This window comes from Dermacentor andersoni, chromosome 8 (assembly GCF_023375885.2).
Source record: "Dermacentor andersoni chromosome 8, qqDerAnde1_hic_scaffold, whole genome shotgun sequence".
Lineage (NCBI taxonomy): Eukaryota > Metazoa > Arthropoda > Arachnida > Ixodida > Ixodidae > Dermacentor > Dermacentor andersoni.
The window spans coordinates 62885477-62911239 of NC_092821.1; the positions used below are offsets into that span (position 1 = coordinate 62885477).

The following is a 25763-nucleotide window of genomic DNA, read 5'->3' on the forward strand; positions in this document are numbered from 1 at the left end:
ATCCTCTACCGACAGAACCTATAGTAGCTGAATGTGATTGTTTGTTATTCATACACTTCTCAAACTTGCACCAAGAGTACATGACATGCGACGGAGGAAGAGGCATTGATGGTGCTCATGGCACTGAAACCTATTGAGAAGGCCAGCACTTCAGACTGTACTGAAAATCGGGCGAAAATGTCATATGCTAATAGCACAAACTTGTTTGAGCTCCAACTTTATAACCACAAATGAACTTCATATGCCAGCCTTCCAAGGGGCTGTAATGTAATGACTGCACTGAAAGACAAAGTTTAGGAGCGCACATAGCACTAAACTGCGAGAGAAAAAAAAACTGTTGTTTCAGTTTCCTTGCAGGCTTCCTGAGAACACCAAGCATATGAAGCAAATTAAATTACATAATGGCATTTTACATGCCAAAACCACGATCTGATTATGAGGCACACTATAGTGGGGGACGCCTGAAATTTGGACCACCTTGGGTTCTTTATTGCGCACCTAAATCTAATAAGTACACGGGTGTTTTCGTACTTTACACCCATCGATATGCAGCCACCATGGCCGGAATTCGATCCCGTGACCTCGTGCTTAGCTGCCCAACACCACAGCCACTAAGCAATCATGGCGGGTAGCAGATAAAGCAGAATAAAAGCATATATGACTATACTGCCAGGCACTTCATAATACCACTTAGTGAATCATATGGAAATTACGGGACCAAGGAAACAACCATGCTTAAAAAGTGTTATCTGACAAAAATTTTTTAGCACTTCAAAAGAAAGTTTTATACAAGTGCAAAACAAAAATCATGGAATGAAGACAATGGGCCAATATTTGCTATTACAGTACTCCTACATACATACAGTACCCTCCGGACATTAAATCATTATTGCATCTACTACTCCCTCTACAGTTGAGCATGAATCTCAAATGACACAAGAGGACAAAAACAGGCAGACAACAACGCAAGCTATTTACAATGCAAGCAAATGAAATGCAGATATGACAGCTTGAACAAAATTTAGGTAAACAAATTTTGTTAACACAGGTGAAATAAAGCTGCCTCCTGTTTACAAAAGAATGTTCTTTTTTGTTGCGCATAATCAAATTGTCATAACTATCAGCGCATTGTTTATGCCCACCGCAGAACGAGGGCGCCTCCAAGTGATCTCCAGTTACCAGTCTTGCACTAGATTACTTCAAATGGCAGCTGCCAATTTCTTCATTTCACGACCCCACCTCATTTTCTGCCATTTTCGACTGAATTTCACTTCCCTTGGCGCCCACATTCTTTAACTCCAATGGTGGATTGGTTATGTGCCCTACACATTACATGGCCTGCCAAGCTACATTTCTTTCTCTTAATGTCTTTTGGAATATCGTCTATGCCCGTTTATTCTTCGACCCTGACCACTCTCGTCCCATATACAGTTACACCTCATATAACAAGTTTGATCAAATAAACAATATCAAAGTGTCACCTATCACCAGCCATACAATATCTTGATGAAAATTTTCTTTTTTATGCTTTCACATTATGTAGAATACAACGAACATTTACAGAGAATCCCTAATGAGCATTCCCACCTTCATTATCCTTCTGTCTGTCGCTATATTTGTAAATTAGGTCATTGGTCAGTTGCCTCTATTTTGCCCTCTCAGCAACGCAGTCTTCCTTCAGGGCCCTAATACTTAAAGGTTTGTGCATATTGTATTGTCACCTCTTAGGCAGATCACAGTCCTTCTTGCCACCAAAGCTAGTTGTCAATATTTCTTTGCCAATATAAGAGCTGTCATGTTGATATTTAGGTGCAAAAAGGGCAAAGAGAACAATGTAAGCACAGATACGAATGTCCATGTGTTTGTTGTTCTATGTCCATTTTACACTGAAGTGTCAATGCGAATCAAGATCAGCTAGCCCAGCTTTCAGTTCTTAAGCAGCAGCTGCCATGTTTCAATACCTGGCCAAACCGTCAAAGCCGATGGTTGACATCATCGACATATTTGCTAGAATGTCAGTGACTTTCTCAATTGTAATTATTCTAAATCCATGAACCATCACGTCCATTTCTTCACATTTCTTCGGAATCCTGGTCTTGTTATTCAGGATTGTTCCGTCCTGTACGGCAGTGCCGATTTTACGTGTTATTCTTTATACTTGTCTCACTTTGTTGCAGAGAAATCTTTGAATTTCCTAGATGTTTTCATTCTGCCTGCACCATGCTGGCTACTTTAACCACGCTGCTGTTTCCAACACAACATTTTAAAGCTACTTGAGATGAGACCTAGACTGGGCTTTCAATACCTCTAACGCGTCATAGCCACATTTTCTGATAAAGTAAAAGAAATGCTGAAGCTGCAATGGCATGAAGTAAAATCATATGTTATCACTGTGTGCACTGTTCAGTACAATGTTCTACCAGCTCAGAGGCACTATCCAACCACTTGCGTTAGCATTCTTGTCACCTACCTCCTAAAGTATGCTGTATTTACGAGACCCAAAATGAATTAGAATTGCTTTTTTTTATTCGCACATTTAGTGAAGCATTGCCAAATATTAATTGCCCACAAATAACTTTGCCCGACACACAGTACACTTTTCCGAGTGCCCTCAGTGCTTCATTTGTTTTCATCTTTAGCTCCTCTATATTCTAAAGAGGCTTTCTCTTAACCCTTTTTCTGCCAAGGACAAGTTTCACTTGCGTTTGTCACAGACAAATGAAAAGTGCAATTAATTTGGTATGAACGCAGCACCTCTAGATTGTGCCAGGTTCACACGAACTATAATGTTATCTTTTGGGTTACATTTGTTGGCGGGAACAAGCAGAAATCTGGTTCCCCTGGATTTTTAATATGGCAGCACAGAGTTGCAAGATACAACGAAGACCTGCACATTTTTCATTGCTAGAATTGTGTTTTTTGATGTTTGTTCCATTCAACTAAACAATTAGACCCGGCAAGCTCTAGCATGTCATGTTCGGAGCTTTATCCAAGTAGTGCTGATCATAGCGAGTAATAATGTAAACCTTTGCCAACCTCCCTTGCAAGGATACGGCTCAACAGAAACACATTGTAGCCTGTGCCTCAGCAATTGCCATTCCTCAATGCCAGTTACCACATGGAGAACAAGAAAAGCACCGTTTGGCTTCCATGCCAAAAAATAGGATGTTTCATATTATTTTTCCTTGGCCATGCATTGATATACTCAAAAACAGGAAAAAAAATTGACAGTAATTGGCACCAGAAAATAGGAAACGCACTGCTATTTCAGAAATGAAAGCTGTTAACGAGGAATGAATCATTAAAAATATCAAAAATTTGCTGCTTTGCAGAAAAGGAAAAATGACATACAAAAAGCTACGCACTTGCTTTAGCCTTGGAAATTAGTTGCAGGGGGCAAGATCTGAGGAGCAGGGACGTTGTACGGTTGCCATCCCACATTTTGTCAAGAAGTTCCACATGCTGAGTGCTGTGTTGGCAAAGGTACTGCTGTGGTGCACAAGCCCACTGCACATTCACAGAATAAGGCATTTACTCCTAACCACATCACATAACTACTTGTAAATACTGTAAATATGCTGGTCACTGTAAATATGCCGGTCGACTACCTGAACTTGTGGTGCAAATTTAAAATTAACAAGCCCTTTTATGTCAAACAATTTCTCAGGACGGAAATGAACTAAACGCACAGATGTTATGTCCACCACAACAAAACTGATGCAGTCAATAGAGGCTTATAAGAAAGCAATGCAGTGAGCAGACATAACTTTTCACAAGGCCACTGCTTGCCTATGGAGATGACAGCGCAGCATGTGCACCTAGTGATGTGCATCGGTGTTAACATCCCTCTCCCACCTGAGTGAAAAATTCTCGTTCCTTTATGGGCCCTCTCTCATCATGCATTCACAAACAAATTCAATCTCTTTCAATTTTGTTTGGCAAGGCACAAATGAATGTTTTTCCTTCATTTGTAAAATTGATATACATACAGGGGTCAGCCACCTCCTCTGGAAGCAATAAAGCTAAATTTATGTCTGGTGACAAGCAGCATTCCTTAATGTGAGGAGGCACTGCAGTTGCATCTGCAATAATTTGTGGCCTGCAGAAGAGAGCACAAATTTCTGCCTCTTTTACAAAGAATATCTTTTCAATGCATTTCTAGCAGCCACTGTTTGTTCTGATGAATCTCGTGTCAGATTTTGTTGCCCTTTGTTAGGCAGTGCTGTGAAATACTTGTTTCTTCATAATGAAACGTTCATACTCCACTGCCCTTGCTATGGATATCCCACAAGAATGGTGAAGTTTGTCCTGTTCGTTAGCAATGAGAGCTGTAACTTTTCCTTTTCCCAGCAAAGTCAAATTGCAAACATGTAATGCCTTTTTTATGGGTGGGTACCCAATGAACTCATTGCAAAGCTCTCTTTCTTGAATAGATAACAGGGGACTTTCTATCAGCTGATTCAGCTTTTGTGCCATGATGACTCGTTCAGTTATCTGCCGTGGCAGCCCGTTTGCAGCTGACACGAGGCGCACAATGCTTCCATTCCCCCCTCAAATGCAAACGCCGAATGTGGCCAAAGTGGTCGCAGTGAGCGAGCACAGTTTGCCAAGTGTTGTAGCGCATGGACATTGAACGTCATGACTGCTGTGCCGTATAATGTCTTGCAGCGGCAAACGAAATTGCTCAGGAGGGCCTCTGAAAAAAAAAAGCATTGCCTTAAGATGTTGCAAGTGTTTGACAGCACTTCGAAAGGGCATTAACACACTCCAATAATTATTCGTCTAATCTAAGTTCTGTTAACATTAAACAGAATTTACAATTAACTTATGGGTTTTCACATCCACCAGCTGTGCTGTAGGCTATGAGGAATGCCAAATGTAGGGCACTCCAGATTAATCGTGACCGCCTAGGTTTCTTTATTAAAGCAAAGTTTCCTTTGCATCTTCCTTCGACTTTCCCACTGCTGTCTGGCGCACCGTGTCGAGAGGTGGTTCAGCGCGTGTATATGCATGGAAGTAGCGTGGCAAGAAGAAAAGAGATGTGAGAAACTCTTCTAGACCACATCGTGTCAAATGTGCACAATGTCCTCTGAAGCTACCTGGGCATTGCCAATTTGCCTCTTGACAGTTGTAATTATCCATGACCCCCCGTGCGCTTACTTTTCTACTAAAGTGCAAGTCTGCCGAGGGAAGCTAGATAGAATGGATGAGAGGAGGAGGAGAGGAGGAGGAGAGGAGGCAGAGAATGAGTAGAACCGACGCAGTCGCAAAATGAGTGAATAACAGCATTGCCAACCTTTGCTCACCGTTCTCATACAAATACAAGGGGGGTGATATAGGGAAAAGGTGACCTGAGGAGGCAAGGAAACGCTACTACTATCGACCATCGTTTCATGGGCGCTGCCATACTGCGTATGCAGTGGCACCATCTATGGACAGTCGGCATGTCGGCTTGGGCGAGCACTCTGTGTTGTATGCCAAGCCTACAATCGCCGGCAGTTTCTGGTGGTTCTCGCACTCACGCGATCGGCTTTGCATGACCTGGCATCTGCTGCACGGGAAACAGTTCTGTGAGACGTACTCAAGCAATTGAAGTCAGCATGGCCGGAGTTTCTGCAGCGCTGAGGCGGACGGAGCACCAAACATGATGTGTGCGCGTGTTTGAGCCTAATTTCGGCGTCGAAGATCAGTTTCGAATTTCTAGAAATTCGTTTCATTAAAGTGACCTCACTGCGGCATTCTCGCTGTGATTCTAAACTATGGTTTAGCAGCGATGCATAGTTTCGAAGCATATGACAATCCCAAAAGCGTGGGTTCTCTTCTGTTACAGAATAAGTTGTGCTGTTTAATTTTTCAGGCCTTCAAACTGTTATCTGCAGATAGATTTCACGGCTATATACTTCTTTTGTTGGACGAGGTTTCTGCCCACGAATAAACTAGTTCTGGTTCATAATAACAGCATACTGTACAATGTGAATTACACTTTTCAAGTGGTTAAGTGATCATCTGCAGACTGCGTGATTTTCCGAACCAGTGGTAAATGCTGGGTTATAGATCGCTTTGTTCTATATAACACATGGTCCAAGCATGCGGCATGACCATGCGAGGTTTTATTGTAGCGTTAGAAGATTTTCTCTTTTTTTTCTTGCAAAAGAAGAGAATAAGAACTGATACTTTTTTGTTTTCTTTTTCGTCTCATCCTAGCAACCACCTGTCTTATAGAAATTCTGTTCTAAGAAATAGTTGCCAGATTCATTTTATTCGATCCCCTTCGGATATTGCTGTTTTACAGAGAAAAAACGCAATGCCAAACCACAAAGCTTATATAGTCTACGAAGTTTTACGAACTGCAGTGATTGCTGTATTGAGAAAAGCCATCAGCCTCAGACAGCAGGCTAGCATAGACACTTCACAGTGATTTCAAGTCTACTAGTCTTGAAATCATCCTTCTCATCCGACATCCTTCTTGTGGACTTCAAGTCTACTAAACTTGAAAGCCAAGAGAAGGATGCCGGTGACTGACGCAAATATTTCATACCCATTGGCGCTTAGACGGCTCGGAGATGCATTGGGTCAGCCGTACACGAGCATGCATTTTTACGTTTTAATTCCCACACCAAGCGATCAGACAGTGAGATGATTTTCCAATTCACACTGGTAATTCACAGACACCGGTTTTCTTTGTCGAATGCATATGGATATAGACAAAATAGCTCACAGCACGTACACACACCGCGGCTGATGATGCACGTCGCTTGTTTGTGCACTGAAGAGAAGTTTCCGCGTATTGTAGTTACTGCTGTGACGAATGGCTAGAAAGTGGTTCCTCGACGACCTTGTATGCACTGACATCACATACATTTCAGAGAGAACAAGCTAAAACATCTCCAAATGGTTTTGCAGCACGCAATAGCAACACGTACAAGCTGCGCCGCGCCGACGCGCACAAGCCAGAGAGGAGGAAAGGCTTATTGCGCAAACTTTCCTCCTCACCTAATTAAATGGTCCTTAGAGAAGACAGCGGTTGCGAGGAAACTAGATAAACTTAAGTTCAAGGCATGGTAGGGTGCGCTTCTGCTATATCTGAAAAATAAACTCATGCAAATATCTCTAGCGGACAACTTACGCACGGCGTGCAGAAGCAGAGCCGCATTAATTAAAGCACACCGGAGGGTCTTGGTGACACAACAGAAGCGGTCACACGTCAGATCAACACTTCTGTGCTCGCCGTGGTAGCTTTGGGGGTATGGCATTGCTCGAGGTCATGGATCTGACCCCGACCGCGGCAGCTGCGCTTTGACGGGGGCGAAAGAAAAAAACGCTTGCCCACTTAGATTTAGGGCCACGTTAAAGAACACCATGGTGTCAACTTAATCCAGAGTCCGCCACTACAGCCTGCCTCAAAATCTGATTGTGGTTTGGGCACGTACAGCCCTGTGATCCTGAAGTTTATGCTTCTGCCATGATAAGATGTGCCATGTTTGTTATGTGTGCTGCGTAGACGAACAGCAGTGGAGTACGCAAGGTATTGTTTAACATAAACTCCAGACTCTCGTGTTGGACTAAAGGTTGAAGTAATTAAGCATTCACCGTAAATCACCACTAACTATGCTCGATCAAAGGAACCAGCGAAGAAAGCTTCGCTTACATTGATTCTCACAGCGCGTGGGATCTGCACAAAATCATGCACATGTGCCTAAGCACATAAACACACTATGAAACAGCAGTGCTTCAGAATTAAATGCAGTATTACTAATAACACGGTCAAATGAGAATTACCTGCTCTGTCAATGTCACGGGCGCCCAATTCTTCCTGAACAAGGATGTGAATGCGTTCCGAGAGCCGAGACAGGTGCTTCCAATACTCAGGATGCAGAATACCATCAAAGCAAGGGAGTCCATAAAACAATATCCATTGCCTCCACTCAGATGCCTTACAGTGGCCACGATCTTTGAGCGGGCGTGGCAGCCTGGCCACGCAGTGTGGGGGCTCTATGGCAAGCAGCCGCGACTCTATCCTCGCAGCGACTGAAGGCGCACCTGCAAACAGCAATAATGTAGAGTTAGTCACCTATAACAAAAAATTATTACCAAAAACACGTCTCAACAAAACCAAGGAAGTACATTGTGATCTTCATGCTTACAGCTACATTTCCAGATATGGCTCTAAACATCAAACTTACCTCAAAGATGAATTATGACCCCCTTTTTTAATATTGCATGTGCATTTGTTAATATAATGCACGGCTGAACTTGAATTCACCTCATGTGAATGCATGTCATACGCTATGCAGCCACGAAGTGTGCTCAAGTAAAAAGCAATCGTGTCACAGTTACAGTTGACAGCACCTCAAGTCATGGCATTTACATGACTATGACAATGGTTCATTGCATTGCATTTCGAACACATCTCACACATGTAAATGGTGGTAGAAATGCGGTTCTCGCACAGAAAAACTAAGTGGGAAAGCTAGTAGAAATCCAACTAGCCCAACGTCGAATTCTGTTGTAAATGGTGATGATAATGCACAAGGAATTGAGTGCAGCACCGACAATGCTCTGCGTTGTCAATGGTAGCTGTGACGTTTAAGGCAATTTACTCAACTAAGTTCCATTCAAATGAAGGGTGGCGGACTTGGCTAGTTGTCATTCAAATAATTTTGTTGCAAGAACATATGGTGCAATACCAAAAAATATATATATAACACGACAAAGAGACGGACTAAGGACCTAACAGGTTTTGTAATGAACACCGAAATGCTCTTGTGATAATGAACATCAACAAGGGCACGCGAAACAAGGTGAAGCATCGCACCATGTGCACAAATATAGTTTTTTTCCATTGTTAAGTGCAGAGAACAAAATAAATATGGCACTGCCAAACATGTCTCTTGTTTTTAGTTAATTTTTTTATGCCTTGCAATTTTTTATGACTTGCAAATAGCTCTTTGCTATAACATGTACCAGTGAATTTTGCCAATCTAAATATGCTGATATCCAAAGAGGAGAATACATGTGTTAAATCGTTTGTGAAAGTTACCAGGTACATCCTATACTTTGGGCTGCCAGGTAGCCAAAACCACAATTTCTGTGTGGTTTTATTCTTAAACTAAGACACTCTGCGGATTTCTACTCCCTGCCTCCTTCCAAATTTCACCGAAATATTAAACCTGAAATAAAAGACCCTGCCTGTAATCAATAAGCAACTAGCTTTATTTAGCCTTTGCTTCAAAAGAGTGCCTATTAGGTTTAAATTGAGCGATGACTAGTCATTCGATGCAATGAGTCATGGTGATCAAAAAAGCACATGGAACTACATCTAAAACAAAATATTCTACATTGAAATTGGTGCAGCAAGCTGCAAAAAGTACACATGGTGACATGGTGACACAATGTACATCATGAAAACCATTACGTACCACACGACCTCACAAGTACTACCATCGTCATCATAATCAGCCCACTCTTATGTACACTGGCGGAACGACAAAGGCCTCTCCCAGCAACCTCGAATTACTCTGTCTTGTGCAAGCTGATTCCAACTTGTGCCTGCAAATTTTCTCATTTCATCACCCCACCTAATTTTTTGCATTTCTCAATTGCACTTACCCTGGCAGCCATTCCTAATTCTAATAGACCACAACTTAATCTGTTTGTATTCTTTGGTAAATTTGCTTCTCGTGATCAGTGTCCCCTGTGAGTAATTGACCTATATAAACATACTCCTATAAACACGCTTCTAAACCTACAATCTAACGCAAAAGTTTACAGAATGCTAGATCTGGAAAAATGCTGAACGTCTTCGGAGCCTCGGAACACAGCCAGTTTTAAGTTCAGGTGTACAGTTAGTCGGTGCATGACCTGCACAGAGCCAGGCCTAACCTAACTTCCACTAAGCAGGATCAACTTTTGTTCAAACTTCATGTGCACAGCTTGAGAGGACTGAAGCTTGTGCATTTCGAGTTTGAAGGCATGTTTCAACTAATTTTTACATGATATTTAAACAAACAAAGGTGCTGTGGATATCGCACTGTCGGTTCGGTGGCTGATCGCTGGGGGTTCAGTTGAGCGATCATGGTAAACAATTTTGTCTGTCCCATTGACAAAGACAGTCACGCTATGAGAACTCGTGCCTGTCGGTTGCGTCATTGTTGACCTATTCTGATAAAATCGTGTCAATGACACACTGTGCTGAATAGTTGGCCAGTTGTTGGCGTCGCAGTGCCTTGTCAATCTCTTATCGTCCCAGTGTTACCATGCCTTAAACGAGCTCATGAAGGCAGGCACCTGCTGCCATCACCAGCAAAAGGGGGCCAATGCTGCAAGAAGACTTTGTCAGCAATGTGACGTTTTTGAAGTGTCTCCCAAGTGTAACGAAAGCGTTTATCAATGAATTTGCTAGCCATCAATACAGTGTAGCAACTACATGTTTCACGTTACAATCCGGACGAAGCCCTGGCTGCTATTTCTAGGTGGAGTTACAGTCTTACACTACAGACATTATCAGCACTGCACTGGCGTAAAGCTACATACCAGTGGAGTTCCAATGCATTACACAGCACGAGTGTCTGCTGCAGTGCACATCTGTGCAGGTCCTTTTTTTCGGTGAACTGTTCCCTGATATCAGGCTGCACAGCTGCTAAAACGTGCATTCCAAATGTTTTGCGATTTATCCGCTAGGGCAGGGCACATGCACCATCACACATGAGAAAGGTGGATTGTTTAAAAGAGTTTTACATCATTTTAGAAAACAGCCACCGTGTCCTTAGGTACCTATGGGGATATATTCTGCACTTTGCCACAGAAAAGGAGCTCCTAAAAATCACTTTTTTATCCCTTTAAGTGCATGAACAGTACTTATTTATGATTACATGCTGGAGGATGTGCTAGTGTCTGTGACTAACTGGGACCTCAACTTGTGTTCATAAGAAGCAGTTACTGTTGTTGTAGCCAGCTTTTTGTTTTGCATACTGGACACACAATGCTTTTTTGATGACTGCTGTTCTGCCGTCCTCAATGTAGGCAGTCATGCTACACTCCAAGCTATGCACCAGAATATCCAAATGACACGTGAATGCTCAAACAACACTGAAATAAGCTGCATACAACTTCAAGTTGCTACATTACCAACATAGAAGCGCTGGTTGCTGTTCGTAGAAGTCAGGATCGCCTCAGTCAGTTGTTTAGTGACACCTTGAAGTACACAGTGCATGTACTCAACACTTAGACCGTTCACGAGATCCAAACATATAAAGAAAGTGTGCATTGTGCGAGTCAGGCCAGTTCCTAGCATTGTTAGATCAACGTAGCATACTGTGCAAAATACATGCAAATAAAATTTCAGAATATGAGCTGCAGGTATTGCATTCATCCAACTAACCAACTGCTAGCAGAAGTACAGGCATCTACTTGTTAAAATGGTGAAAGTTGGCCAGGTTGGGTTCGATTCAATGTGAAGCAGCAGCAACTTATGAAAACATTGAAATTTGAGTGAGGTATTTCCAATTCACTGTGAATTGATTCCACAAGCGATAATAGTCAAAAAGGGAAGTACTGTTTTCTCCTTATGTCTTTTGTCATTTTTAGCAGCAAAACTTTTCATTTCGCTTTAAAATTTAACGGTCAAAATATTATGAAGTTAAGAGCAGTGCATAGCGCTCATGCCACTGAGGTGCTGTCTAGCTCAACTGAAATTTTATTTTTACAGTATACACTAGAAACAAACACTTGACTAAAAGCAGCCACAAACAGCTTGACTGGTCCCACAAGGCACTCTTCATAACAGCGCAAGGACACTTCGTACTCCTTGAAGGGCACCTAATCAAGAATACTAACAAAATAATGCAACTGAAGACATACTAAACAAGGACAAAAAGAAATGTAAAAAGAAAAATGTAAACACTGTCATAGGACACACCAGTGACGGGATAACTAACATGAATTTAAAAGGGTCTGAACTAGAGCTTGTGGGTATGGCTTCATTACAGGGAAACAGCACCAAAAAATGGACAGCACTTGTCCTGTACGTCTTTGTTGTCTTGTTTCTTCGCACTTTTTCCCCGTAATGCAATATTCATATGACATAACAACACAATTGCTTGCTAAGAATAACAGAAACACATTAGACCTTTTTCACCTTGCATACAACCCACAAGAACATGTGACTGCACCAGAGGACACAATTTTATGAAAGTAAACAAACCGACACAAACACCTGGTGCAAACATTTGTTACACAATTTCATTTTGCCAAAATTAGGAGCCAATGAGAATTATGCATGTGCCAATGATAGCTCATGTTTAGCTAAATATATTGCCAACAACATGTCCTACTTCTGCTAACTTGTACTTCCTCAGCCTAAGCATACATACCATAATATTACAAGCAAGCACCCCTATCCATGCAAGTGACCGCCTCCACTTTTCCTGCGACTTAACTTGGTACCAACTACCAAGAAATGCCTCCTTCCTCTCTCCACCCTGTTCACTACTACACGAGGTTCATGTCCTCCTTTATTAAATATGATCTTTTTGTGAAATTAAAGAAAACTGTAATTTAATGAGGATCACAAAACGTATTGTTCATCCGCATGTCTGCTGCTGCCTGAAGTGGCACCAACTTAGCCACTTTTTGCATAACTTTGCACGGCCTTTTACAGTCATTAGTTATTTCAGAGGCATCAGTTGCAAGATGTCCCGGATCCCGATGTAGATTTGGTGTGGAGTGCTTTGGTAGGTGGTCTGTACTTGACAGCCAGGTAGCATGCCCTTCTATACAGTGAGGAAAATTTTTTAATGTTGAGGTTGTGGAGCGGCATCGGCGAACCAGGTGAATTGTGAACTGGTGCTGGTGTTTTACAGTCAGAAGATTGCACGCCCCTACAGCCCTAGTACAAGGAACCCAATTGTTGGATCCAACGCAAACGTTTCAGTCATTTGATGGGTTTGGGGACAATGACGCAGACTAAGAAAAGTAAATTCATGTTAACCAAAGCTCTTCAGTAAAGGAGGTACTGACAAAGAAAGACATACACCAATCAAGTAAAGCATTTTGTCTTAAGCCGTAAAGCCTTGCTTTAAAGAAAAATCTTCCGTATGGAAGGCGCAATGTATTGTTTTTTCTTTTTTTAAGTTTTACTTGGTCGGTATATGTCTTTGTCATGTTTCATCTCGACAAGATGGGCTCTTGCCAAACTCTCGATTGCAAAGGAAAGGTTGTGCTGTCTTTCTTTTTTATTATTTTCATCACAGGTGTTCCACCGCTTTTTTAAGTTTGATCGGTGACCAAGCGAATTGAGGGCTATGGTGCAATTTATTATGAATGAGCACAGTAATTACAATTACGCACTTGTGGTAAAACAGATAAGACAAAATTTTACGGTGAGATTCACTAGGACACTGCAGCCAAAAAGCATGCCCATAGTGGTAGTCGTTGGCAAGCTGAATGACAACTATAGTAAGAAGCATTTTGCATATGCTGCGTGACAAATTTACCCCTAGACATCAATAATCAGGGAAGCGAGAACAAAAATATTCTTCAATTGAAGTGGGGCAGAGCAGAAGCACTGCACTCTCCCAAATACCCACTGAACTGCACCAGGAAAATCCCCAATGGCTTTGCTCTCAGCATTCGCCTTAATGTTGCCTTGAACTTAAGTGTGTGAAAGCGCCAAGGATACTGTCATCGTGGTGCTTACAGGGCCCTGGTAAATGTGCTCTGAATGTGGTGAAATCAGTCTATGTGCTAAAACATAAAAGTAGCCACTGCGATCTACTCGCACATCTAGTTTGATGGACAGCTCTTATGACACCAGTCAAGAATGTCATATGCAATACCATGTTCCTTAGACAACACACAAACGAATAGCAAAATTAAGGCTGCGCATTTTTGTTTGCGACAAAGCCAGATCTCACTGCTTGACTGCAATTGATTCTTGCAGCCTATGCACAGGAGGCAATCACGATCAAGAAATTAGATGCCGAGTAGACTCAATTGCAATAAGAAATGCTCCGTGCAGCACCGTATCAGTTAAGCAATCAGTTAACAATGATAAGGAAATTGACAGGACAACAATTAGCTTTTGCTGCCTTTCAAGTTCATCAATGCTGATGGTCCTTTCACACCATTGATGACATCTTCGTAATCAAGTGCCATCTTCATATCTCTTCTGACGAGGTCCGATGTCCTTGCCTCAACTGGCTCATCTGTGAGGTATCTCATGCTCCCTAAAGAAAATAAGAAATGTGAAAATTGTATAAAACACCGCAAAGAGTGCATCTTTTCCGACACGCAGAACTCCTTTTTGCACTTAGTTGGTTCTAGAGAAGAGTGCAAGAAAGTGACATATACTACTCACCTTCCACATGCTCGCCCCTTATAAGGCACCAGGGGCATCCAAAGTAGCCGCTGAAAGGCACCATGTTTAGCACAGCTGCCCTTGCAGGTGCATCCACAGAACAACACAGCACGAAAGGCCTGGTAAGTCCATGTCACTGGTTTCGTGCTGTTCACTTCTTGCACAAACTTGTCAAGGAAGAGTTGCATGTTTGGATGCGACTTACCAAACCAAAGTCCTGCAACTACCGGGTGCTTGAACCGCAAGTGCGGTGGCAGTTCATTAACAATGAACCGAATAGGCCACACAGATGTTTTTGAGGACTTGAAGACTGGGCTGCCATCGGTGTTTATGGTCAGCGCCAAGTCATCATCTGCAAGGCTTCTTGCCTTCTTCAGTTTAGCATAGCACGGAGCATTTGTGATATCACTTATTTTCGATGCCGGCAGTCGTGCTTTTACCAAACTCTACTCTAACTCACATTTCGTTTTTTCTATCAAAAAGCTGAGCTGTTTGTGGAAGTCAAGGATGATAAAAAATGAGCCTTGCGCTTTCAGGGCCTGAAGTCTTTCAGTATGCTCGCAAATTTGGCACTGTGCCATTTTACCTTGTGGAGTCATTACTGTGCTGCATGTTTCGCATACACAATAGTACCGCAGCACTTCTTCTGCTTCATTCCTCCAAAGCTTGCGAATCATGTATTCGCGGCGCGGCAATACACTGGCACCAAAGAGAAAGGTAATAAGCTTTGAAAGATCACATAGTGCCGTTCAAGTGAGACCGTGGGCAATAGCGTATGCCATAACTGTTGCAATTGCGCCAGCTTTCGTGACTTGTGAGCCTGGCAGGGTTTCCTCGCTAAAGCCAGAAAACTGGCGATTGCCTCCGTCCTCAGACTGTGCCTCCTCAAAGCCGTCGCTCTCCTCACTACTATCTTCAGAGCTCCCTTGCTCGTCGTCACTTCGTGTGTGCGTGCTACTGGACGCAGAACGGCACGGAACTGTACCCGCACTGCCATTGGCACCATCGTAATCGTCGTCGTCGCTGTGTGCGAAACACAATGCGCTGGTTTCTGCCGAAGCCGGAGAGTCGTCTCCGTTGCTGCGACTTGTGCTCGCGACATTTGACGCTGCTGCGGCGTGGTCCTTTAGTCGCTTGTAAAGACTTGACACAGGCACCTGGAAGAACTTGTCACGATCCAGGTACTCCTTGCGCCGCTTCGAGGGGCGGGATGCCGACATATTTCCACGCTGCTGCACCGACTGGGCCGACTGAGCGAGCGTAAATAGTCGTACGATTATTGACAACGGTTAGCCTGGTCAATTGGCCAGGTTGCGCGCGCGGCCGGGTTAGCCACACTAAACATAGTGGATTGATGAATGGATGAATGTGCGTATGGATGTACTATATGAACATCTTCATTAAAAAGAGGGGGGGGGGTGGCGCTCGTTATTTAGAATCATATCAGTACTTATTACCGTCATTGAAGGCCTGCGGTTTCGGCCAACAAACCACCGAACACGATAAGCATCTATTACTACAAAATCAATTACGTTCCTTGTTTTTGCGCCACCACTATTCCAGATGTACACTGTATTCTCAAACGATCATCGAATCAAAATTCTTCCTCTACTTTTTTTCTAGTTGAACACAGCGCCATCCCTTGAGTAAAGAATACGCTACGGTTCCAAAGATTTTGCGCATAGTGGCAATCAAACACAGTGATTATTTCTGTCGAGGGGCGGCGCTGCCATCCCCTTTTTTGGGGGGATTGAAGCGGAATGTTTAGTGGAGGAATGGCAATACGCGACAGGAATAGCGGTGGTCACGGTTGATTGTATTAACTTTATGGCTAACTTTATTCTATGGTATTAATAGGTTGCTACCACGTCCTGTGTCTACTTAGTGCTCCTTTTGATAAGCTTGAAAATGTGTCAGCCTGCTCGATTTTCAACCCTTCATTAATTCTTTTGTATGCTGAAGTTTGCCACGAAACGCAAGAACTGACACCAAGGTCAACAAACACAAGAACGATGTATTTAACTTATTCAGCTAAGCTAGCAGCAAAAATCAGTGCACGTCGTTGAGATACTGTCCTCTTTTTATTTGTTTTATTTTTTTGGTGACTGGGATGTTTTTATTGTTCTACAGGCGCGTACATAGATTTTCACGTAGGTAGGCTGAGGTGTGGATTGAAAGGATTGCTCATGTGATGAAATTATCTATATATATGTAGCTTCTACCGCTAGGTGACGACATCGTGTGTGTTCGCGTACACCTTCGTTTAAACTGGGGAATGTACATGTGGCACTTTTAAAAAGCTTGCACCATTTGGTGATTTTATCTTGTCCCCTAACGATAATCGTCATCTGCCCCACTTGCAGTTCTTTTCTTGTAAACTCTGCGCTTGCTACTCTCCTGTCGAGAATCTCACACTGCATGAAAATGCGCATGTCCTTCGTGACCTGGAAGAACAGGGCGCGCAGTCTTAAAGGCAATGCGGGCTGTATAGATGTCGATTGTCGTTGTGGGACAAGACAATTAAGCAATGCGAGGGTGCAAACTTTTGGATAGCTTGCTGTGTGTTTAAATTGGTTAATGTGTCGAACGGCCACAGCTTGGTGAAGGCTCACTGCGTGACATTGCGCGATTGATTTACCAATTGTATATGTCGATTTCAACTGCTCTTGAACTTGAGTGTGTGTTCACTGGGACGCACTCAGCCCGCGGCGCTATAACAAGGCATTTTCACCTGTGCTCAAGATGAATGGCCGAAACTAACTCGAGCGATGGCAGCAAAAATTACAAAAGAATCGAAATAATTTATGTCAAGCGGAAAGCAAAAAGTCTAGCACGCACCGCTCTCAGCTCCCACTTACATCGAACGAATTCTTGGACGATACACCGAAATCGACACATACAAGAACCCGATACAGAGTATCAAACCAAAATGGTTTCACCAGCGAAACGAAACGCAAAAGAAGAAAATGACAGTGCAGCAATTGAACCGTACTTATTTGCAATGAACAAGCAACTCAGGAATGAGCAAATACTGTGCAGCAGCTGGCAGTGCTGGAGGAATTGAAGAATGGTCATTTGGGCGTGTATGTGCGCGGTTTCACGTTGTGCTAATTAACAACAATGGCCCCAACTATGATGACTTTCTCGACGGAAGAGGCACAGCGCATATCTGGGGCAGGAATTATTCGCCACTATATATATATGCACACACAAACTGACAAAACTGTACCAAGACATTAATTAAAATGTAACAACTCACTAAAACAAAACCAGAAAACAAACCGAGTGCAAAGATTACAGCTGTTGATGGGCGTTTATTTATTTCATTCGGCAAAACGTAAACGCGGTCGCTTTCCGAATAAAAACCCAGGAAAGAAGACACTGCAGAATTCTTGGTCAGGTTTGTTTATGCATAACACTCGCCTAAGCGCGCACTTTAGTCAATGCTTGCTACACTTTGATAATGTTTTGCGGCTATGTTAACATACTTGCAATTCGTTAAGCGATTGCGCTTATCATCGAATACACAACATTTGTACGGCACCTCCATATAGACATTTCGCTTGAAAATTATGTCTCTAGACAATATGTAGCCTGTGCCACCTAAATTTCGGTCGCCGTCAAAAAAAAAAATGAATTGATGACTTTGCTACTCGTTGAAGATCGGCAAGCGAACTTTCTTCCTGAAGGCACTTTCTCGCCACGGAGTTGTTTTCTTTCGTCCATACTCCATGACGAAGCCGGTTGTAACGTGGTGCTGTAGCCGAACGTAGCCGAACCAATCCGAGGCCACTGAGGTTGGTACAGTACGGTTGGGCCACACTACGCTACGATGCGAGTGTACGTGAAGTACCACGACAAATATCGGCCTCTTTTGCCCACCAGACTGATCAAAATTTTTTCCCCGAAATCTGAAGAAGATTTCGACAAAGCCAAAACCGACCAGGCGTTCTGGGGGAGCGAGGACGGTGACATTCAAGGCTACTACCCAGCCTTTGCTGTCGCTCTGGCAGGTGAGTGTGCCCTGCAAAATTTTCACCTCTCTTGATGGTTTTCTGTTGCGGATATGGTCAATTACATTTATTGCTGGCTGGATGCATGTGAAACGCAAATTTTCGCTCAGTCCGTCGCGAACTGACGTGTGCTATGTCGTGTTCCTTGCACGTGCCAGTATTGTTGATCTAGCCGGCGACGCATGCCATTTGTAATGCGGGTGTGACACGGGCACTTTCGGTCGCTATCGAGCCCGATCCGGGCCGAAAGTGGCCCGTGTGCAGCAAGTATAACATTCACAATTTATTGTTTGCACACGCAACTGTTCTTATACCAGCACGTGTGCATGCATGAAATACATGGCCGTGGGTCTCGACAACGTTGCACCAGCGTGCTTCTCTAAAGAAACGCTACCTGCGCTCATATTACTTTGTGTACCGTACAATTCTAGCAGTCTGTGAAGGCCACATTGCCAACTATACTTTAATTCTTTATGACAGTATTGCATGTTACTAAATTGGCCTTAACTGAATTCAGTTATTAACTAATAAGTCTCAGCATCACTGTAGTGTTCGCCGACGCCTGTGAATAACTTGTACTGTATTAAGTTGCTTTTCCGCGTGTGTTGGTGTCATTGTAGTACCGCTTCCAGCTGGTAGTAAGTATTTTAATTCTATACTTTAAGTTCGCTGCTAGTACTTGTTTCATAAGTTCCTTTCAAATTGATTTTTGTTTGGTAAAGAGCAATATGATCGAGATGAATGTCACAAACGCGCTTGCTGGTTCAAATATTTCATTTCTTTTGCCTCTGTGAAATGCCTTCGAGTGCCTTTGTGATGCAGCAGCATTTTCTCAATACTGCTACAGAATTTTAGTGTTCACTTTAGTTTTGCAAAAGCTGTTGCTTAGAAATGGACTTGAACAAAGTTGTGTTTAGGAGCAAACAGAAAAAAAGAAAACATTTTGGCCCAATTTTCTTACACTGGTACACCTGGTGGTCTTTGCTAAGCATAACCTACGTGATGTGTTTGTCATAGCTGCCCTTTCTTTTAGTGTCGTCACAGCCACTACAGTGCTCCGTACGTTTTCATCACTTGTGCACCACTACTTTGGAAGATCCATCGAGGTGGTGTAGTTGCTTCATCATTGGGATGCTGATCCCAAGGTCAAATGACATAATACTGGCAGTGACAGTTTCATGGGGGATGAAACGCAAAAATTCCCTTAAACTGTGCATTGTGTGGATGTTAAGAAAGCCAAAGTGGTCAAAATTAACCCAGAGTCCCCTACTATGGTGGGCCTCACAGTCACATCGTGGTTTTGGCACATAAAACACCAGAATTTCATTAAAGCGCCCCTGAAACGGTTTGGACAAATTTTGTAGATGCTTAGGGTACAGCTATAGTAAACCATTCGCACCACAGTTTGTGTGAAGCGTCTCATATTAAGGGAGCTACGGATGATTACATGTTACTCTCCTCCATGGCCATGCATTTTCTCCAACTTGTTTGCCGAGGCATCGGGGCTAAGCTCCACCTTCACTGGTGCTGTGTCATGATGGTACATTATGTCGTCTACTTCCAGTTGTCTAGGACCAAGTGCATGAAGCCTCTCCAATCTCTCCGCCAGCAGCTTGGCAGTCGACCCTAAGGGAGAGCTATCGAAGCAGCAAAGCATTGCGAGCATTCTGTCACAGCACCAAGTGTGTCCAGTATTCCGGTAACCACAGGCGTGATGGGCATTTCGACGGATCGGTGGAGGCGTACACTTAAGCTGATGACGAAACTTTAGTGTAGACGTACGTGAGCTGCCTGATCGGTCTGCATGGTCCAGCCACCTGGTGGCACAGAGCTTACAGCATACAAATAGCTAATATTTCTCTAAACAAGTGTAAAATATTTACACAAACAATGTGTTCACGATTACGCACCTGAGGAAATATTACATCAGCAGCAAAGTAGAATAGAGTTCATTACACCTACTGAGTTTGGTTGAGCTCATGCTACCAGGTGGCTGCACCGTGTAGAACATTCACGTTTGTGCCTCTGCTCATCCCGTAAAATGGCACGGTCAAACGGCCTGACCCAGTCTGCTTGTGCTTGCATTTACCCGAACACCGGACACGCTAAACACTATTAGCCCAGGGAACGATCTACAGGGGCTCTGCGAGCACCGCTCGTGTGACGTCAGGGCACGGACTCGCGCCTGTCGTCTGCTGTAGTTCGTGTAGTGTTCGGGTGCCTTCTGCGGTGGTTTTGTTTGTTGGCTGTCGTTCCTTCTGCTTGTATACTCATGGCGGTAGTCTCAAATATATTTTTATGGCATCTTGGTTTGCGAAAATTTACTTAAAGAGCTTATTTCTTAGATGACGGTACAGTTCTCAAAGCAACACTACAATGCCAGCCGAAGGAGCACATGCTAGCCTATTGCGGGTTTTTCATGCGCGGATTGACAACGGCAAGAACATAGCACATAAGAATCCAGTTATGATACCATACCTCAGCGGTTCAGCAGGTATGTCACAAACGCTGGCAATGTACGACTTCAACAACAGTTACCTTGATTTTATTTCGCTAAAACAGGTTTGCTCATGACGAGTAGTTCATGGTATAATATTGAATTTTTGCATTTCTTCATAGGAACACTTGGCAGTAACACGAGGACTTAAAAGTGCAGTTTAGATTCTACCAGCACCACTTTCTTCTTTAACTGCTTCTGAAAATTAGGCGGTTCTTCACACGTTCATTTTAAGGGGCAGTTTTTTGAAGTAAAGCTAATTAATTGAAGCTTACAGCTGTTTGCAGAATACGAAAGGGAATGCACGAATGTATATTTCCTTTTCCATGGTGCATGTTCAACTCCCTTGAGCAATTTACTGGTGTTTGCTGTTTGAGGAATATACACGACGAATCTGTTTGGCAAACTGAGACAGGGTGCTCAGTCCAAATTTTTTTAGTGAGATATGCTTTTCGGACCAAGTGGCTGCAGCTAGAAAGAAACTGAAGCGGCATTCATTAGTAATAGTGGACATAGTCAATTTAATTCCCCGGTGCAGGGTCAAAACTCAAGTGAGACGTGTAAGACTTGTGATGCCTTGCTTAAGAAGGTTTGCGAGATTTCTTTTTACGTACTGATGAAGCGAATAGTTCTCCAATTAAACGACACTCGATCGAGACATGGTGAGGTGGAAGGTGCTTGACTTTTGCTTTTCTAGGCAGCCTAAGCTGCACTTATGTACCTCGAGTATGCTTTAGGCATTAAAATTGACGCTGCAAAAAACTGCCTCATGGTTTCAGTTCGAGCTTGTAGTGAAATTATAAATTTCGTGAACGATGCGTGCTTCGCCATAACGACAGTGGGTTGCTGCTGTTGTGCGAGGGGTGTGCCATATTGTAGATAAAGGCCACTGAGGGCCACCATGAAACATTTCATCGCTTGCAATTGATTAGCTCTCGATCTTAACCACGAAAGTTTTCTTTCAAGTAATTGTACTATGGTTGTTTGTGAATTAACTGTACATAATGCCTTGGCAGCCATGAGCAATTCGTTTTATGGGGACTTGTTTCAGAGAGCGGCGAAAGTAGCAGCAAATGGTTCATACGAAATGAGCGCCTAGTTCTATCTTTTACACATTAATAAAGTGGCCATATTTGACTAGAACAACTCACCAGAGTAATAAGAATGATGACAGCTTCGCTGGGCAGTGTTTTTCTAACATGGATAACATGTCGCCAAATACCAAGCATTTTCTTCCATGTAAAATGCAGTATCTCTCGTAGCTGAGTACTGAGGCAATGGTAAATGTTCAGTGAAGCATCATAGACAACTTCGCATATTAAGTTCATAGACATTCTTCTTACGCAAAATTTATGAACAGAGATGGCGCATATATGCATTGCAAAACCAGTAGATCCCTTTAACGCTACATAGCTTGTGATATCCAAGCCGCAAAGTTTCTCGATTCACGCGTTTTAAAAGAAGGAACTGGGGTTCAGGCATGGCAGCAGAAAGAAGCCGACATATCCTTCGATAAGTACGGTTCGAGCCACTCATACCCCAAAAATACAGGAAGGGAACGAGCGCGCGTGGCAGCCGAGCGAGTCGGAGCGAGCGGCGTTCTGGCCGTGACGTCACTCGCAAGAGGGAGCCACTCCAAATTCTCGCCGCTAATTGTGGTAGTAATCCTCTGGCATAAAGTGATGGTCGCAAATGCGTAAATCCTTGCACCGATCGGTTGCCAACAGTATGATGCGCTGTAGCCACTCCGCTCATGTGCTGCCTTGCAGAGAGACGTGATGTCACAGCTTGACATATTGCCAGTTGCTACGTTTGCGGCCCACAATATAAAAAGTACGAACCATGGTGCTTGCAAAAATAAAGATCGAGATCAACCCTGACCTCGGAGCTCTTGTCCACGCAGAACACGTAACACAAGCAAATAAATCTTGCTTTATGCTGGAAGTGCTTAAATGTATTGAAAAATTGACTTTGTGCATTCTCTTTCTGTTACTTTCTTTTTATGGAAACAAGTTAACTAACATACCAACTATTGCAAACAACATTTTTTCACCATAAAGTTGGAAAAATTATCGATGACGCACCCTGGGCAGCCAATCGTATAGCTCGCCCTACTATCATCATTAGGGCAATTTACGTTAAATGGTTAGGGGCGGCTGCAAATTCAGCCGAGCGGTGTGCTGCGATCGACAGCAACTTACATTTATAAAATCTTATAATAAATTACGTGCTTTATGCAGAGCACTTAGATGCGTCATTTAAAGATAAAAAAGACCTACTCTAACGAGGCAGTACGTTTGTACAAAACCATGAAAATAGTTTCAGGGTCCCTTTAATTAGATCGTGTTAAATGTTGTACTCGCTGTTGAATAGGGAGGAAATGGCAAGGTAGCACTGAAATAGCAACGCAATCGGTGTTGGTGGTTGCTAAATTCTCCCCAGTAGGTTATGACGAATGAAGGGCCTTCATAGATTGCAACATGGCATCAGTTGTAGCTATGTATGCCGAACCAAAGGTCCGTATCATAAGAAGCCAACAAACACTGACACCAAGGACAACATAGGGCAAATGAGCTGTGCTTAATAAATGAAATAAAGAAACAATAAATTGATGGAATGAAAGCGGATGAAGAAACAATTTGCCGCAGGTGGGGAATGATCCCGCAACCTTCACATTTCATATGACATGCTCTACCGATTGAGCTACCGTGGCGCCATTTCCCCATCCACTTTGTTGGGTATTTGTTTCCTAGCAGAACCCTGGGAGTGTTAGCCAGCGCCAACACTCACAGACGGCGGCGGACGTGGAACGCCCGTTCTGCCGCAGGCTTCATTAGAACGTGGTCTTTTTGGGTGAAGGCAACCGGTCAATAAACCCACACATGCTACCTGAAGGCATCAATGTTGGTCAGTGTTACTCAATTGGTAAAACATCGCACGCGAAATGCGAAGGTTGTGGGATCGTTCCCCACCTGCGGCAAGTTGATTTTCCATCCACTTTCATTTCCATTAATTTATTGTTTCTTTATTTCATTTACTAAGCACAACTAATTTCCCCTATGTTGTCCTTGGTGTCAGCGTTTGTTGGCTTCTTGTGATATGAAAAATAAAAATCGGGCCCCTCGGTTAACCCCCTTTTGTCTTGTTTAACCAAATGTTCGGGCATACATAGCTGCAGTTGTATCCGCAGTGATGATACACAGGCACACATTAAAACAAATAAAGCTGCAGACACTGATTATGCGGCTATCTAATAGATGCACATCTGCCTCCTTGTCCTTAACCACTGGGTGTAGCCAATTGTTTGCGAGTAAGGTTCCTGTGCCTGTGCTTATTTGGAGCTGTTGTACGATGAGAACCGGGCGTTGTACAACAGCTGTAAACGAGCACAGGCAACAGAACCTTAAAGTCATCATACAATGATATACAATGGTTATTATACAGGTTGTGCTTTTAGTCTAGACTTTGCTGGGCACTTTATCATTTCATTTTTATATGTTCCAAAGATTCTGATACATGCCACTGGTAAAAGTTTATTGCTTTTTACCTAGGTGGTCTGGACTCCCTGCGACTCAAAATAAAAAGCATGCGGGAGCCATTTCCGAGGCTAATTGAGGCAGATGAAGAGGAGATATCATCGAGGAAGAAAGAAGTGGGTTTTACTATGTGCTAAAACTATAGATTAATTTATTGTAGTACACAATATGGTAGAAAATTTGGTGTAGCACGAATTCAATGGAAGACAGGAATTCAATGGGGACACAGACACTCCTTTGTTGCACTTCATTTTCTCTCGGGCGTTCATTGTAGAGCCAACAGTTTTGTAACTGCGCAAACAAACGACCACAAAGAGAGCACACAAGGACAGGCACCTGTCCTTGTGTACTCTCTCTGCTCTTGTGTGCTCTCTGTGGTCGTTTGTTTGCACAGTTACAAAACTGTTTGCTAATATGAACTAGCTCACCCAAAAAGTTCTTCTGAGCTACCATTGTAGAGCCAGTGAAATTCTGTTTTCTAACTTATTACATATGATTGTGCGAAGCTGACAGGCGATTGTCTCATGGAGCAGGCAGACATATTGCGACGGCAGTGGTCATTAAACCAATCACTCAAGCATTCTCGCATTGGTGTGTAATGTAAACAATATTATGACCAAAATATATTTATCTGTGGCAGCTTTCGACTGGATGGCTGGTTATTTGTGAGCCACATATTCTAATCGCACCACCATGGAAGTTTCATTGAAGTGACAAAATAGAAGCCTGTTATGCAGCTCAGTGAACATGTTTCAAGACAATGTCATCCTTTGCACGTCCGGAAGAACTAGACTTCATTGCGGAATGCTGCGTGAGACGGTGGAAACGGGGATTGGAATGATATGCACCACTTTTTGCAAGCTTCACAGAAGGCTACACTGGTACTGTAAGCTTTAATACGGTGCATGTGACAGTCAAAAGACAGGTTTCGTTTCATGAACACTAAGATTGTTCATGTGATAAATGTACTTGGAATGCTTGCCAGAGGGAATTTCAGTGAATGTACATGTTGCATGCGGTGTCAACACATTTTAAATTACATTGCATTGTGAATAGCTTGTGTGAGTGCATTAATCAGACTGCTTACTAGAATATATTTCTTATGTGAAAAGTCTTGCGTTATCACAAAAGGACGCTCTTTCCTGACAGCTACAGAAAGTAAGGTTTAAAGCTTGAAAAACAGCGCGAGGACAGCAGAGGGGACAGACGAGAGAACAGAGCGCTTACTTCCGACAGTTTATTTTCTTTTCAGAAAGCATAGCAAGTTTTATAGCCACACATTAGCACAACAACCGTGTGCAGAACACCGTGACAAAGCCATACAGAACTCAACATGGCATCTATAGCCCTAGGTATCTGGC

At 43.1% G+C, this 25763-nt stretch overlaps 1 pseudogene; it reads right to left on the reverse strand.

The window, feature by feature from the left end:
- Nucleotides 1-4212: 4212 nt before the first annotated feature.
- On the reverse strand, nucleotides 4213-14937 carry LOC126527914 (uncharacterized; annotated as a pseudogene).
- Between the last annotated feature and the right edge of the window lie 10826 nt (nucleotides 14938-25763).